General features: G+C 35.9%; 1 protein-coding gene across 1 annotated transcript in view; it reads right to left on the bottom strand.

The window, feature by feature from the left end:
- IL1RAPL2 (interleukin 1 receptor accessory protein like 2) overlaps nt 1-17,776 on the bottom strand; it is an 878,604-nt gene that overhangs the window by 321,667 nt on the left and 539,161 nt on the right. The window lies entirely within an intron of this gene.

Below are 17,776 nucleotides of genomic sequence, written 5' to 3'. Positions count from 1 at the left end.
GTTTCCATCTTCTTTGTAAATAGTTCTTAGAATCTTGTCTCCCTCATCCAATTGTGTTTTGCTTCCCTTTGTATGTTTAGGGCTTAGAGGTGTCTGGCAAATAGATGTTACATGACTGGTAGACTAATTTGAAAGATAATCATATAATAAAAATGCAAAGATTTTGAAATGTCTATTTTTACTTTAATATTGGGGAGATCTTCAGAAGACTCTTGGATTTATGAGATTGGGGCGCTGCCCATGAAGCTGATATCCTTTCCACAAGACACATACCTTATTGAGAGGATAATGGTAATTCCTATGACAGTAGGTTTCTGTTGAAGATAACTGGTTGCCAAAAGTCAGAGAAAATGAACAATTATCTAGGAAGCTACCATCTCGCTAATTTACAAAAGTGGGTCCCTACCTTTGAAACTTTTCATTTTGGGTCCCCTCTCTTTTGGGTCACATTCAGGACTCTCTGTCTCCCTCTTGGACTTGCAGCAAATGAAACAGGATGGAACTGCTTCCATTTGTTGGATTGGAATCAGACATGGAATATATCACACCAGTGAGGGTATATTTGAGGATGCCCCAAGGAATGGGTCTTCCTTAACCCATGTCCCATGATGTGTGTTTGTAGATTATCTCTAGCAGATCTTGATCTTTTCCTCAATATTAAATTATTATTAAATTTTCAATTTAGTTCTTTCTCCCCAGCACCAATGCTATACTTCAGTTGACACATAATAGCCATTAAACAATACTCATGATCACAATAATGATTATGATGATAGAGAACATTCATGCAGTGTTTTAATGTTTTCAAAAATCTTTAAAATATTATGACATTTGATCCTTACAACATTCTTATGATGTAAGTGCTATATTATTCCCATTTTACAAATGAGGAAACCGAGGCAGAGAGAAGTTAAATGGTTTGCCCAGGTTTACAAGGTAAGTATTTGAAATCAAATTTAAACTCATATTTTCCTAATTCTAAGTCTAGTAATCTATCCACTACATCATTCAGCTGACTAGTAGTTATAATCCTACTATCAGTTATATAGTATATTTAATTAAACAATACTACCTGTTACTTCACATGATCCTCCCCCAAACCCTGTGAGTTAGGGGGTTAATATTATCCGCATCTTACAGATAAGTAAATAGAACCTGAGAGAGGTATGAGACAGAATTTGAATTCAGGATTTCCTGACCCAAAGTAAAACACATATTTACTGTACAATTTAGCTATACTAAATGCTTGATATTGTTATTAACTAGTATATCTTCACCCACCCAAAGCATAGTTTGAAGGAGTCCAATGGAAAGGAATTCTGAAAACTTCCCAATAATTCACTGAAAATTATCTTAAGAGACGACAAAGAAAATGAGAAAAGTTGCATTGTTATATGACTCATAATGGTAACCAGGGAATGCTAGATAAAGGGAGAACCAGTATCCTTTCAACTCAAATTGTCCATGAAATAAAGAGACTGGGCCTTGTCACTACTGATTGGAAACTGGCTGGGGACTGGGAAGGAGGAGCTAACAAGTGAATCACATAGCTCTAAGTTTGAGAGAAAGAACATGTATTCATTTAAACATGGATCCACCTTCTTGTTTTACTTTTGGGTTTAACCTCAAAGTCAAAGCATGCAGTACAATGGGAGAAGGGTGACATTCAACGAATATGCCAGTGGTATCAATTAACCAATACGTGTGTAATAAAAGCAAAGGTATTAATTTAGGGTTTGACATTTTTAGTATGAGACTATATCTACTTAGCAGAGTATTTGTGGACCATATCCAAAATAGGAATTCTATTTTTTTCATTCATTTTTTATTCATTCATTTTTTTCATAAAAAATTTCCAAAGCTTTATTTATATGATGAAATTGGTGGTGGGGAAAAGGGTAGGCTCTGAAGAAATAACTTCATTTTATTTTCAATTATACATTTCCTGGAGAGTCCATGAACAATACAAGCCAATCTCCTTCATTTTATAGGTATTAACTGAAATTCTGTTGCTGTTAAAGAAGTCTTAAAATTTTAAAGTGCCCTCAAGAACTAGATCCTTTATTTCTCAGCTCTCAAAGGGATCTTAATTTAATGATATGTCATAATGAGACAAGTGCACTTTGGAAGCAAAAGTTTCATTTCCAGGGTGGTGAAAAATATACACCTATTATTGTCATTGTATAAAGAAAATGAAACAGCTTGGGGCAGCTATCAAAATACTATAGAATCATATTGTAGAGGCGGCAGGAACTAGAGGTCACTGAGGTTAGACCCTTCATTACAGAGATTATAGATAAACTGAGGCCCAGAGGAATTAAGTGACTAGTCACATATCATGTCATAGACTTAGAACCGAAAGGGATTTTAAAAGTCATTGAGCCTAACTCCTTCATTTTACAGATAGGTTAATTGAGACCCAGAGGAGGGTGACATGAATTACTACTAAATGGTTGAGGCAAGATTCAAACCACTGGCTTCTGTACTCCAAATTCAACACTTTATCATCTATACCAAATTGCCTTAAAATTTGCTCTTCTTCCCAGTCACCACCTCTGTCAACCGCCTCTCTCACGGTCACCCAAATGGGAGTCATGTGTGACTCATCTCTTATAACCAACCAGTTTCCAAACTCTACTTGTTTCTTCCTTGAAATGTTCCACCCATCCTTCCCATCCTCACTGTTCCCACTGAATCCACCCAAGGCCAGAACCCGATGGAGTTCATCTTTCAATTACTGACTATTTGCTAAAAGCAAAACATTATTTGGATGCTATCTACTAATATTCAGGCAGCCAGATGATGCAGTACTTAGAGTTCAGGGCTGGAGTCAAGAATTCAAATCTAGCCTCAAAAATGTTTACAGCAGTTTTCTCACCTGTACAATGAGCTGGAAAAGGAAATGGTAAACCACTCCAGTATGTCTGCCAAAAAAAATTCAAGAAGGATAACGAAGAGTATGTCATGACTGAAATGACTGAATGACATAACACATCTTTAGATTTTTCTCTTGGTAGACAGCATGTAATTACATATGTTCACTGAGGGCAAGGAATATATCAACGAAAAAAATTTATGATATAGAATATCATTAATACATATGAATGTTTTCAAATAAAAATGTTTTAAAATGGGGATTGTAGATGAAAGTTGTATATTGTATTAAATATGTACTTTATACATAAAATATTATATACGTATTTTCATTTTGTATGTGAAATGCGAAATCTAGCACATAGAGGTTGGTTTTTTAAAACATATCTATGTATTAAATTTAACATTCAAATTAAATGAAATTTAATGTGGTAGTGGTAACAATGCCCTGCTTATCAGCATCTCTTCCTGAGCCTCCTTCTTCTCTCATATGTATTGAGAACAAAAACAAAAATACTTCATTAAAACTCTTCTTTTTACTCTTTTCTTTTTACAATTATCCTTCTCCAATCTCTTCTACACCTTTCCCTTACACCCTCGCTCCAAATAAAATTCCTCCTTGCTTCACAAAGTAAAGCCAAGCAAATCCATTTTGTGTTGTGATGATCATGTGTTAAAATCTATGTCTCATTCTGTACACTCGGTTCATTACTTTTTCACCAAGATGTGGGAGGTAGGAGACATCAACATTACTCTTTGAGATTCATGATTGGTTATGACATTGATTAAAGTACTGAAGACTTTCAAGGTTGCATCCTTTGTATCAGAGGTATCAAACACACAACTCATAGGGCACAGGCGATCTACAATACTACCCGATTAAAATGCCATTGGGAAATACTTAAGAAAATGAATAAAAGAGAATATGTTAATATATGATTTTCTAAGTATCACTTTATTCTGCATCAATTCATCTAAGTCTTCTCAGGTTTCCCTTAATGTGCTTCATTTTTCATTTTGCATAACCTGATAATACTGAATTATATTCATATACCATAATTTGTTCGGTGATTCCTTAATTGATGGGAACATGATTTCTTTCCAGTTCTTTCTTACATCAAAACATTTTGCGCTATGAGTATTTTCCCAATTTTGATATTTGTGGGATAGTCGCTATTTAGAAAATGGATTTTTCACTTGGAGTCCATGGAACTAGACGTAACTCTGAGTCAGAATACACATATAGCTTATTGAAATTGAAGGTATAAATCCAATTAATAAATGATCAAAGCATATGAACAGACAATTTTCAAATGAAGAAATTAAAGCCATTTCTAGTCATATTAAAAATGTTCTAAATTGCTACTGATTAGAGAAATGCAAATTAAGACAACTCTGAGGTACCACTTTGAAGCTCTCAGATTGCTAAAATGACAAGAAAAAGATAGTAATAAATTTTGAAGGGGATGTGGGAAAATTGTGATGCTAATACATTGTTGGTGAAGTTGTGAAATGATCTAACCACTGTGAAGAGCAAATTGAAAGTATATCTAACTGGCTATAAAACTGTGCATACCCTTTGACCCAGTAGGGCCACTACTGAGTCTGTGTCCCAAGGAGATTAAAAAAAGGAGGGGAAAAGACCCCATATGCAAAAACGTTGATAGCACTAAGGAACTAGAGGTTAAGTGGATATCCATCTGTTGGGAAAAGTTATGATATGTGAATGTAATGGCATATTATTGTTCTATAAGAAATGATGAGTAAGAATGACTGCTTTTGGTGTCGGGGGGGGAAGAACATTTGGAACACAAAATCTCACAAAAATGAATGTTTAAAACTATCTCTATGTGTATTTAAAATAAAATATTATTGAAAAGTAAAAAAAGGAAAAAAGAAAAATTGAGATCCAAATTGATTTCCTGAATGGTTGAACTCCCTTCTCAGTTCTACAGAGAGTGAATCTGTGTGCCTGCACTCTGACAGTCCCCTCAAAATTTGTAATTTTTCTTTTTTGGCTTTATCTAATATGGAAACATATTTGTTTTTACATCTCCAGCACCTACCACAGGATTTTGAAACTAGTGGGTGTTAAATAAATGCTTGTCGATTGATTAGCTTTGAAGAGCTTCTTAGTTCACCCTTATAGTTTGAAGAAAATGGATCCTTACTAAGGTCTATATTCTTGTAGTATTTGTAAAACTAGAACAAATCAGAGAGCAAACATGACATCCTGAATAGAGAGATAGCCTTAGAGGTAGGAAAATGTAGATTAAAGTTATCTCTATCACATACTGATTATATGATTTTGGGTAAGCCATTTAATCTTTCACTTCCCTAGACTATTCTCTAAAACTAGAGTATTTGTTAAATATAAATATTTCTTAAATATTATTTTTTAAATGATGGATTATGGCTTGACAGTTTTCAGGGGGTGCTACTGAATTCCAGGAAACATTCTATCACCACCCCAAAGTTCAGACCATTCCAAAAATATGGATTCCTTAATACTCTGGAACATTCAAAGAATTTTCATAGCAAACAATCATTTTACATTGAAGCAAAGAGGGTTACACTGGGACGTATAAGTGATATAAAAACAAAAGATAGCAATTAAATTATTATGGAACATAGTACTCCCATTCACATTAACTTTGGGCAGAAAGACACTCAGACCCTTATTCTAAGCCTTTAATTTCATAAATGAGGAAATGGAGGTCAGAATGGTTAAATGATTTACCTAATGTTTACAAAAGGAGCAAAAGAGCGACTTAAATTTAAGTAATATGATTTCAAGCCAAGAATATTCCTTCAGTGGGTTATAATACTTCTCATTTGTGCTTTGGTTCATTCCCTATACCCTCTCCTCCACTATATAGCTAACAGACTTTGCACCTTATTCATTCTCCCCCATACCCTACCTCTACTCCATTCATCAAATCAATACCACTACTGCTCCTGGAAAGAGTGTGGATCTACTCCTCGATAGCCCCAATCACCACATTTCTTCAACCTTCCAATCAAAGCGCCCCCTTTCTGGCCATGTATTTGTCTTCTCCTCAACTGGAACTTGAGCTCCAAAAGGAGAGTGACTATCTTTAATTTGTCTTTCCCTAGAATTTGGCAAAATGATTGGTATATAGTATATACTTAATACATATCTTTTCATGTATTCGCAGCTCAGATGGGAACTAATCAGGACCAAAGATAGTAAATTATCACTTCCTTTCTTCTGTTCCTCAGGCAGTTTAAGAAAGTATTGACTTTTCCATGCCATATTGTTGACTCCTATTGAATTTGTGGCACAAAAAAAACTACCCAGATCTATTTCAAACAAACTCATCCTGTACGTGTGCAATTGATTCCTTTAACCCAAAGGGATATTTTCCACCGATCCCTGTTAAACGCCAACTATTAGATACAGCCCATCCTTCTCACCTGCCAAGATCTATCCTTCTATCTTCATATCAGCTTAACATTTAAAAACATGTTATCTATATTTTGTCCAAGTCTTCGGGGGTAAATGTTAACCAGCAACGGGACAAGTACAGATCCCTAGGGTACTACTCTGTGAGAGACTTAGCAAGAATAAATCCCTGGGGTAAGATTCTATTGGAAATCTATCTCCAAGTTCTTTAGGGAATCTGATAAAGCCAGAGGTTTGTAATTTCTGTGCCTCAACCAGAATGTGCCGTTTAAGGTTTTTTCCAACTAGCGACATATTTCCTTAGTGCATTGTAAACAAGTTAGCACTGCTCTTGGAAGAACTGGGAAGACCTGTGTTCAGGTTCTATTTTTGAACTCTTACTGGCTATGTGACCCAAGAAACACTTATGAGACTTTAAATCGCAGAGGAGTTGTTGATCTGAATTTTTAGATGACAATCCTCATCTATAGTTCCATAATGGAATCACAGATCCAGACTAAAAGTAAATATATAAAATAATACAATACGTGTATGTGTTTGTGTGTGTGGTGCACATACACACACACACATATGTGTGTGTGTTTATATATATACATATATAAATCAAAAGGAAGGTATAGTTATATGTATGTTTATTACCCTTCCTTATTGTACTGCAGATTTTTCAGCATTATAAGGCACAGTAGAGTCCCAAGCCTGGAGACAGGAAGACCTAAGTTCAAATCTAGTATCAAACATGAGCTGTGTGATCCTGAACAAGTCCCTTCATAATGATCTATCTCAGTTTCTTTCAAATAAGATGGGGATAATTATAGGATTTACTGTACAAGATTATAATGAGGATAAAATGAGATAAAATTTCTAAAAATTGATTAGTATAATGTCTGGCACATGATAGATGCTTAACAAGTGCTTCTTCTGTTCCTTCCTTATACTGTGTTACTAAAAGGCACCACCACATAAAATCCAAAATACGCTAATTTGTAAAATCCAAAGTAGATGGGAAGAAAATTGCAATCTGGTAGATCAATAGTTCTTATTCCCTCTACCTACTTTTCTACTGAGAAAAGATATCTTTAATTCTTTCCAAGTACTTGCCACCCAGCATGCATACACTAAAATAAAAGAAGTGCTGCTATAGTAAATGTAAAGAAGAAATACTTTAATTTATTTTATTTGTTAGACAAGGATTCCTTTTATATACTTATATAACACTATGGCGGTTCTCCTATTTTTCTCCATGTTCTTAAAGTGCTGAAAGAGCTCTTCTATCACTAAAAAAAAAGGCTCAAACTTATAGATAATGACAATATGGGCATGCGTTTTATTTTTAATGGCTTTTTATTCCTGGAAAGGGGCTCATGAAACCATACCAAAGGCTTTCAGTAAGGTTTTCCAATATGTCAAGTAGATGTCCTAGAAGATAAAGTACTGGGCAGGGAATCAGGAAGATTCATCTTCCTAAATTCAAATCTGGCCTCAGATACATGCTAGCTGTTTGACTCTGGATGAGTCACTTCACCCTATTTGCCTCAGTTTTCATATCTGTAAAACGAGTTATAGAAGGAAATAGCAACCACTTCGGTATCTTTGCCAAGAAAAGCCCAAATAGGGGTGTTGAAGAGTCAGGCAGAACTGAAATAAGTAAACAAAAATAAATGCCAATTCTATGCATCTCTTATTGGAGCAGCTAGGTGACACAGCTGATAGAAAACTAGCTCTGGAATTAGGAGGACCTGAGTGAGTACAAATCTGACCTCAAACATGTGACACTTGATAGCTGTGTGACCTGGGCAAGTCACATAACCCAAGTGCCTCATAAAAATAATGATGATGATGATGTCATCATTACTGTCCTAGAATCCCTGAAAAGCATCAGCAATATACATAAGTTTTTTTTAAACTATCAAAAGGAAAACTTTATACACATTTTTGTGATAACTGCATTTCATGAACTCATCTGGAACACTAGTACTTCCATAGAACACACGAATAGCATGAAACCTGATTGATATGCCCAGAAAAGGATAAGTTCTCTCTTTTAAAAGAACTTTGAAGGAAACCGTATAACCTGTGTTTTTAGTTATCAATTTTTCCTCCAAGACATCAGCAGGATATTTGAGTACATTGTCGTTTCATTTCTCGGGACTTCTCGTACAGCCAATTTAGAGAGCAATTACTACTGAATGGTGAGAAATGTACAAGAAAACCTAATCACTTCACTTGGATCTAAAACCAGTCCACACGGCTTCCACAGAGACTTGGATCTGGAAGGTAACATGGAGGCCATTTATGATATTTACTTTTATTTTATAGATGAGGAAATTGGGGACCAAATAAATTCAATAATTTAGCAGAAGTCACACACTCTTAAGTATGTGGCAATTTCAGGACTGAAACTCAGTTTTTCTGGCTCCAAATTCATCACCCCTTATACCCTACAACAAGCTGATAAATGCTATTAACTTCTCCCCCTCCTCCCCTCAAGGACTCAGATATTTCTGAATTCAGCCAACTATAGCACCTAGCCCACATTTCTTCCAGTTGCAAATAATGTCATGGAATAAGATTAATCTGGCATTACCTGTTCCTAATGAAGTCATACTATCTCTTTTGTGCTATTTCCTTTCTGTTATTTCCTTTATAAATGTTCATTTATTATCCCTTTACTAATATATTCTAGATTTTTTTTTCCAGGAATTTGAGTCAAGTTCACAAAGTGGTTATCGGTGCTCCCCTCCATTATTGTTATCATTATTATTATTGTTATTATTTTGATTGGGAAAAAAATCTGTCTTCTACTCCAATGGTACCTTTTCCATTCTCAGGGATTTTTCAAAGATCACTGATGAAAAGAGATACTTTAAAAGGGAAGATACTTTAATAAGGATGAGAGACTTTCAAGAACAATGTACTACTTATTGTTCCCAAATGAATGATCCTAATCAGTAAGAAAAGAAAAACAGTAATAATTTTTTTAAAAAGATCAATTTTGCTGCACAGAGAACTCTCTGATGGCTTCAGATTCAAGAAGAACATGAAAAAAAGTGAGAAACAGGATAATATAACCAAGTAAAAATATCAAAGAAGGGAATTCAGACAAGAGAAGGGGAAATGTTAAAGTCCAGAAGGAGCTGAAGTTTATGAAAAAACATCAAGGGCACTAAAAACAGCTTTATTAGCTATGTTCAGATCAAGAAGAGCAAACAATCTATAGGCCTTCTGCTTAGAAGAGATGAGGCAATTTAAACAGAAAATAGTGAGTCAAAAATGACTTTCATCTAGTTAAAATAGGATATTGTTTCAGGCTTATAAAGACACATATGACTAGATGATCTCAGAAATGTCTTCCAACTCTAAAATATTATGGTATATGGATGGTGCTGCATTTTTGTAGCTTTTGGACTAAATACCACTTTTATTATAACATACTTCTTTTCAATAACTTTTTATGGCTCCCAATTTCCTATTATATCAAGTCTAATCTCTTAGCGATCCCGTTTCCCATTATTCCTTGACACATCTTCTACTCTACTGCAAAGCTGTTCATATCCTGCCCCTGCTCCCTTACGATTCTTCTTAAACCTTATTTCCGTGACACATCTTTTAATGGAGTGACAATTGTATCCTTCCTGTTCCAGAAATAAAACCCTCTGTCTCTTAGCATTGGGCATTCTCTTAGGGTGTCTTCCATGTCCAAAATGCTCCTCCTTCTCATTTCTATTTCCTGGTTTTGATATTGTTGTTGTTCAACCATTGTAGTCCTAACTATTCCTGATCTCATATGGAGTTGTCTTGGTAAAGATACTGAAGTAATTTGACATATCCTTCTCCAACACATTTTACAAATGAAAAAACTGAGGCAAAGACGGTAAAGTGACTTGGCCAGGATCACATAGTCAGGACGTGTCTGAGGCTGGATTTGAACTCAAGTCTTTCTGACTTCAAGCTTAATGGTCTAGCCACTGTGCCATCTAGCTAACTGTGGTTTCCCCAAATTTAAAAGATCACATTACATACATTAATATAGAAACATAACACATATGTATGGATATACAGGTATGTGTACATATACATATATGATACCAAGATAAATGGAAAGAGGGAAGAAAGGAAGAAGGAAGGGGAAAGGAAGGGGGGAAAGGGAAAGGAGGAAAAGGAAGGGGAAGAGGGAAAGAGAGAGAATAAGAGAGAGAGAGAGAGAGAGAGAGAGAGAGAGAGAGAGAGAGAAAGAAAGAAAGAGAGAGAAAGAGAAAGAAAGAAAGAGAGAGAGAAAAAGAAAGAAAAAAGAAAGAAAGAAAGAAAGAAAGAAAAAAGAAAGAAAGAAAGAAAGAAAGAAGAAAAGAAGAAAGAAAGAAAGAAAAAAGAAAGATAGAGAGAAAGAAAGAGAGAAAGAGAGAGGGGCAAAGGGAGGGAGGAAGAAAGGAAGGAGAAAGAAAGGAAGAGAAAAAGAAAGGAAGGAAAGGAGGAAGGAAGGAAGGAAGAAAGAAAAACATAGACAGAGAAAATGAAAAAGGTACCTTTCACAACTAAATGGATGTAGGAATATGCTTAATTAAATAAAGATATGATGGGTAAGTGATATATATCACATACAAACTAGGCTAGTTCTTCCTGAGCAGATATTGAAGCAGTCTTTAAGAGTCAAATGACTCAGGGGAACAAGGCTCAGGGTATATAATACAATGCCCATAAAGAAATCAAGATCAAGATGCAGATAAAATCACATTTTCTATAGGAAGCTTGTCCTTACCTTTCTTAGTTCTAGTATCTTCCCCCTGTTGATTGTTTTCAATTTATTTTGTGTATAGCTTGCTTTTACATAGTGATTTATGCCCTGTATTCCTATTATATTAAATTATAAACTCCTCAAGAGAAGTTTGCTTTTATCTTTCTTTGCATTCCCAGTGCTGACATACAGCAAGCACTTAAAAAAATCTCTAATGACCTTTGGCCTGATGAGTCATCTTGGCATTGTAAATCTCCAAACTATAATATCTTTTGGTTTTTACTTGTGTTGCCCCAGTCCTCACCTTGGATGATCTCCCTCCACCTCTCTACCTATCCAGTTCTACTTGTTTAAGTTCCAACTCAAGACTCACCTCTTCCAAGAGCCATTTCCTGACTGCTCCAGAACTTGCTGATATTTCCCATGCATTTTGTCATTCAAAAATAGAATTCTTGTTCTCTGGCTACTGCATATGCTATATTTATGTTCTTATGAGACTAGGAGCTCTCTTTAGTTAGGGATCATGTTTTAATATGTTTATATTATGGACAAAAATCATAGGAAGCCTGCAAAAAATAAGATTAGTTGGTTAAATCCCATTTACTATTTCTAAAGTTTCACTGAGAAAATATCACCTTATCCATTACTTTTAAAGAAATTAGGATCTCACCTCCACTAAGGAAAACCACCTCTTCTCCTCCCTTACCCACTGGGAGCCCCAGCCCCAGCCCTTATAGAAGTAACAAGGTAAGAAAAGAAGCAGCTTTTGCCCTTCCTTTAACCTGCCCATCCACTAATGAGAATTTTCCTACCTTTTTCCTGCATATACCCAAACCTGCATGGCTGCTGTTTTAGCAACAGACATTACTTCTGTTTCTCTGGTTGGCTAATTTGTCCGGCATGCTGGGTTGTTCCTAAGGCTGCCAAAGGATACAATACCATATGCTCTCTTAGCTGAGGAATATAAGGGGCAGTAGTCAGAGTCAATGATGCTTGGAAAATTGTAGCAGTGGTAGCTGACGTGGGCTGGGCAAAGATGTGAAGTAGGGTACAAGCTCTGACCAAGAGAAATAGGAGAACGAAAGGAATCGGGATGAGCTTTAGTCAGGCTGGTGCTTTTATACCTCTGAGAATCACAAGATATGAGTTTTAATCCTACATCTCTATTACTAATTAGATATGAGTTCTTGGACAAGTCACTTCCCTTCCAGTTTCTCCAAAGACAAATTAAATAGTTGGATGTAGTAATCCAAATAGCTCTGAACTATTGTTCTAATAGTTCTATCTAACTGAATTAGTAGTTCTAGCTCTGGCATTCCCTGTTACCCTGAATATTATCAGCTTGATTCATAGAACCATGACACAAAACAGTGTTCCCTTTGTGGGGAAGAACTTTCTGTAGTATCGAGGTACTTCCTATTGTAGACCAAATGAAAATAATCACAATAATGTTGACGATACTTTGTATATGTATCTGCTGTACATAGTAGTCATTACTCTTGAAAATACTTCCAAAGATATTATCTTATTTTATTCCTCTAAAACACTGAAGAGGCAGGTTGGGCAACGGTCATTATTATACATTAAATAATATAATATATTTTTGCATGCCTCCTATGTTCTTTGCCCGTCATACAAACATAATGCTACATGATCCCTAAATAGAGTTTCTTGTCTAATGAAAACATCATTTCAAAATAATTAAATGACTTCTCCAAAGCTACTTGTGAAATCAAGACTTGAACCTGAGTCTCTTTCCTCTGAGAGAGTATGCGCTATTCCATGCTAAGACTACAAAGCAAGTCCCCCCAGAAGTCATGTCAAGTAGAAGGCCCATTTAGTCACCCTTGTTAAAAATAAAGCCCAATTCAGACTAATATGGTTCTTCTCTCTCCACTCTATGGCCTGAACCAGAATTTGATCTGTTTGGTTGGTCAGAGGGCAAAATATCACCAAAACTCTACCCAACAACCTCTAAGGAAGAGGAACTCTCTTACTCCTGAAATAGCTAATTCGACTACTGAACAGCTATAAGTATTAGCTGTTATTATTGTATTATTTTTATTATATTACATTAATTTGTTATATATTAACATATCACCCCTATTATTATATATTATTATACTTATTAAACCATACCAAATTGTACCTCTTTGCAACTATCTCTTTCCCCTGCAAACTACCCCTCTTATTTTATGGGAATCACCAGAACTGAAAAAAAAGACAGAAGGACTATAACTTCCTTATTTCTGGAAACTATATCTGAATGATCAATATAATAATATCTCTTTGGGTTTTTATTGTATACTAATTGATGATGCATATTGGATTTATAATCCAGTAATTTTCAGACCAAGTCCTTTTCTCTCTTAGCTGAGGAATATAAGGGGCAGTAGTCAGAGTCATGGCTTCTCTATTCTAGTTTTGCTTGTTTGTTTTTTGTTTTTGTTTTTTTGGTTAACACAAGGATAAGATATATTTTAGCTTCAAGAGAGCTGACACATGTATCAAATCACACTTCAGGTTCCTGAAAGGATAGAAGGATTCTGGGAAGAAAGTGACATATAGAGGAGTTGGTAACTCAGTCACATCCCAAATCCCAGATTATTATTACACTAGACACGTCAGGGTATTTCCCATTGGGCTTAACTGTTGACTCAGTTCCACAGAAATTTGTCTATCCTGCCATAGAATGCTCTTGACTTTGGAAGCTCCCAACATACCGCACTGCTTTGCACGCTGGAAATCCCATATGCACTATGGCCTCTGTCTCTCAAGCTGACTGGTTGCTTGTAGAATCTCCATTTTAGGGAGAAGGCTGATACCAACCATGTCTAATTATTCTCCAGGCTGTTCTTCTGACTCTTCTCTACCAGCTTTACCAATTCACCTTCTACCTTCAAATGCAATGGAAAGTTTAGATATGGGAAAATAAAAAGAAGATGAGATGCCTACATATGTACATTATGTAATGTTGTTAACTAGACATAATAAACACATGAAACTCCTTGAGAACTTAATAATGTCTTGATTCATGGCTGTAGCATACAAGGGAATAGATAAGGAGCACTATATTACTGGAAGCAGAAGCACGCTCCCAAAAATAGATGATTAAAAAATGTTTGAAGAAAATAAAAGGGAAGACCAAGCAAAAGAGGGAGCTGATGACAACCATAAGCGCATGTCACTTCGAAGAAGCATATGTGGTAACAAGGTTGGGTGGATGCCAGGATGATAGCTCAATTTACTCTAAAATATGAAATGATATTTTTGCTCTGAGACTAAATTGTGACACTTCCTAGCACAGCCCTAGATAGAGAAGAGAAACTTAATAAAATTTCATTGAATTAACATTCATTTTCCCCCAACTCTTATCAAATTTTATTGAAAACCAAGGGCTCAAACCCACTGGTCAACCCAGTTTGTCTGGCTTTTAGCCCATTCAAATGACCCGATAGAACTGACAGCTTGTCAATTCTGTGGATTGCGTAGCAATCAACCAAGGAAGTGACTGAACAGATCAAGAGTGACAAAACAGCTTTAACTTTATCTGATATAGAGTTCCATATAATTTGATATTCTGAAACATGGCATTTTGACAATATCTGTTTCATCAACAACTCATATTTCTCTTCATATATTTCTTTTGAGTTGTATAAATATGACTCAGAAGTGTTACAGAGAATAAAAAAAGAATACATTTTAAAGAATAGACCTAACTGAATGGCTCCTCTAGAGTTCTGATTCTTGAAAACGAACAGGGTTTCTGAGTTTATCTGCCGCCATGAAGAACAACAAAATCTTTAGTAATTTGAGAGATGCTGAATAGCCAACTCAAGCACCAGACAGAGGTAGCTGCCGGTATTCAGATGATTGAAGAGGGCACAGCAGAAAAAAGGATTTTCTTCAGTAAAGATTAAAAAATAGGTTAATATAAAATCTTCAAGGCCAGGGACAAATTTAATATTTTTTATAGAAAGGGCAGGTGTAAATATTGGCCTGGGGAAGAGCAAATGTCTTAAAGGAAACATGGCCGCCATTATTAGAGTGAGTCCCTGGCCTAATCTGGGAACTGTTTAATGGTCTGAAAATGAAGTACACCTAAGAAAGGAAGGACATGAATATCTCCTTACTACCTATACTGATTTACTTATTCACCCCAGAAAGAACCTGTGCTGCTTCTTTCTCACCCATATTCCTAATAATCAAATGTAGCTGTTTGTCAGGAAACTGGATAATGAAAGGAGTACGAGAAGCTGTAGCGTATGACTTGCTGAACCAAGAGTCAAGAAAGATCTCAGTTTTGATCCTAACGCTGACTCTCATTAATTGTAGGACCATGGGCAAATCCCTTAATGTCTATGAATTTTATTTTCATCAGTTGTTAAATGGGGATCTTTATGATCAACTTCCCAGACATGGTATGAACTCTAAACCAGCTCATTCTGTGAATGGTAAATCCAACCCATCCTATTCTTATTTTCAGTGATAATTGCACAAAAGAGGAGGTCAGTTTTCCCAGACTGTCCGCTTATTTAAGTCAGTATCAACCTTTCATTATACATTTTGTCATTTGAGTTTGTCCCTCCTCGACTCCTCCCACAAGCCTCCTCTTATTCCCCAGAACCTATTCTTGCTCTTCCTCTCCCCTGAGTATTTAAAAGGTTCCTGAACCCAAAGAAAGTTGTTTGTCTATGATTCTGCCTTTCATAGTCACATTTGGTTAAGCTCATGAAGTATTTCAAGTAATATATCGCAAATCTTTGTTTCATGATAAATGCCTTTGTCATGAATGTTTCATGTCGTGAATCACAATTCTATTTTCCTATTCTTATAAAATGATGCTCTCCCAAATCTACTCTCTTTCTATTCCCAAATCTAATTACTTCAGGCATGTGGTAAAGATCAAACGAAATTATATATGTAGAATCTTACAATGGGATGTGCAAATTCCAGTTATTAAAATCACCATCATCCTCTTCTTTTTCTCATTCTGAATATTTTATTAGAAGGAATTCAGATAGAAACAGGTATGGGGCAAGTTGCTATCCTCCCATAAGCTGTGAAGCTCAATGCTATGCAGACTATGGTTCAAAACTGAATAAAATTATTGGAACATGTACTCATCTTTTGGAGGTTCACTGAAAACTTTGGGAAACTCTAGGGATGGGTAGGACAATGCAGGATGATAGGGATGAAGGTTAAAGAGCACTAAGCTAATAAGATTATATGCTCATCAAAGGACAGCAACAGGATTTCTCAAGGGTATATTCTCTGATCAGCCTTGGGCTATGTGCTGGAAAGATCCCAAAGAGCCATATCTCAGCATTAAAACCATAATCTTTGACCTTAAAGAGTTGATAATCCTGCAGAAATAGGATGCTGCCCTGAAAACTGAATGGCCTCATTTTGAGATGTTGTAGTAGGGAACCCTGATTAGACCGGAGTTTGGACTAGTAAATGGTGGATTTCATGTCAGAGGACCTGGGTTCAAATTGTAACTCAGACTCTTTCTGCCGGACCACCTCTCTGGAGCCATACAATAAGGCACATAATGTGTACTCATTAGAAATGGAATATTATGGTGCCATAAGAAAGGAAAAACAGAATGATTTCAGGAAAATCAGTAAAGACTTACATAAACTGATACATAGTGAAGTGAACAGAACCAGAAGAATGGTATACACAGCAACAGCAATATTTGTTATGAAGAAACGTGAATACTTCGTTATTCTGATGACTAATACAAGACAATCCCAAAAGCCTAATGATGACACTTACCATCAGTCTCCAGAGAAAGTACTGATATGATTGAAAACACGGGGAAGCTTTTTCTTTTTCTTTCTTTCATTTTTCTTTCTTTTATTCAAGGCTACTCATAGAAAATGACAGATATGGAAATGTTTTCTATAACTGCACATATATAACCTATATCATTGCTTACCAACTCCAGCTGAGGGAAAGGATAGGATTTGAAACTCAAAACTTGAAATTAAAATGTTAAAAGGATTGAAGGAAAAAAAAGTGAGAAAGGCATCATGTAATGAAGCTCTTTCTTGTTGTGGGACAGATCAGAAAAAATAGAGGATCCAACTGATGGTGTTAAAAGACTTCCTACTCTCATAGATATCACGGAACAAAATCAGACCTGGATCCAATGAAGACTTAAGGGAATGCAGATTTTGCCTGGATATAAGATACAAGGTAGCAGCTAGGAAGTGCTGCAGTTCTGGAACTGGAAATAGAAAGATTCATCTTTCAGGGTTCAAATTAGCCCTCAGTCACTCCTAAGTTGTGTGACCCTAGGCAGGTCACATTACTCTGTTTTTATTTCATTTGCCTCATCCAGAAAATGAGCTGGAAAAGCAAATGGAAAGCCACTCCCAAAACTCTGCCAAGAAAACACCACATGGAGTCATGAAGTGTGAGACAAGATCGAAATGATTTGAACAACAGCAATAAGAACAAGGAACAAACTTCTTTTTAAAGAAACAATGGAGGGGCTGGTATCGTGAATAGTGAATTTCATTGGAGGTATTTCAGCAGGAATAGAATGCTTCCTTATGGGGGAAGATGTGAAGGAGATCCCCGTTTAAGGCAGATGTTGAAATATAGAGAGATGTTCAATTTGGAATCAGAGGACCTGGATTCAAATCCGGATGAAGACATTTATTGCTCTGTGGCAAATTACTACAGTCTATGGCAAGTATAATGAATTTTAAAATGGAAAGTTGGCACAGATGACG

Source organism: Antechinus flavipes, chromosome X, assembly GCF_016432865.1.
Source record: "Antechinus flavipes isolate AdamAnt ecotype Samford, QLD, Australia chromosome X, AdamAnt_v2, whole genome shotgun sequence".
In the NCBI taxonomy this organism is placed as follows: Eukaryota; Metazoa; Chordata; class Mammalia; order Dasyuromorphia; family Dasyuridae; genus Antechinus; species Antechinus flavipes.
Note: the sequence above shows the minus strand (reverse complement) of the source record. Positions and strands in the feature narration are given on the sequence as shown.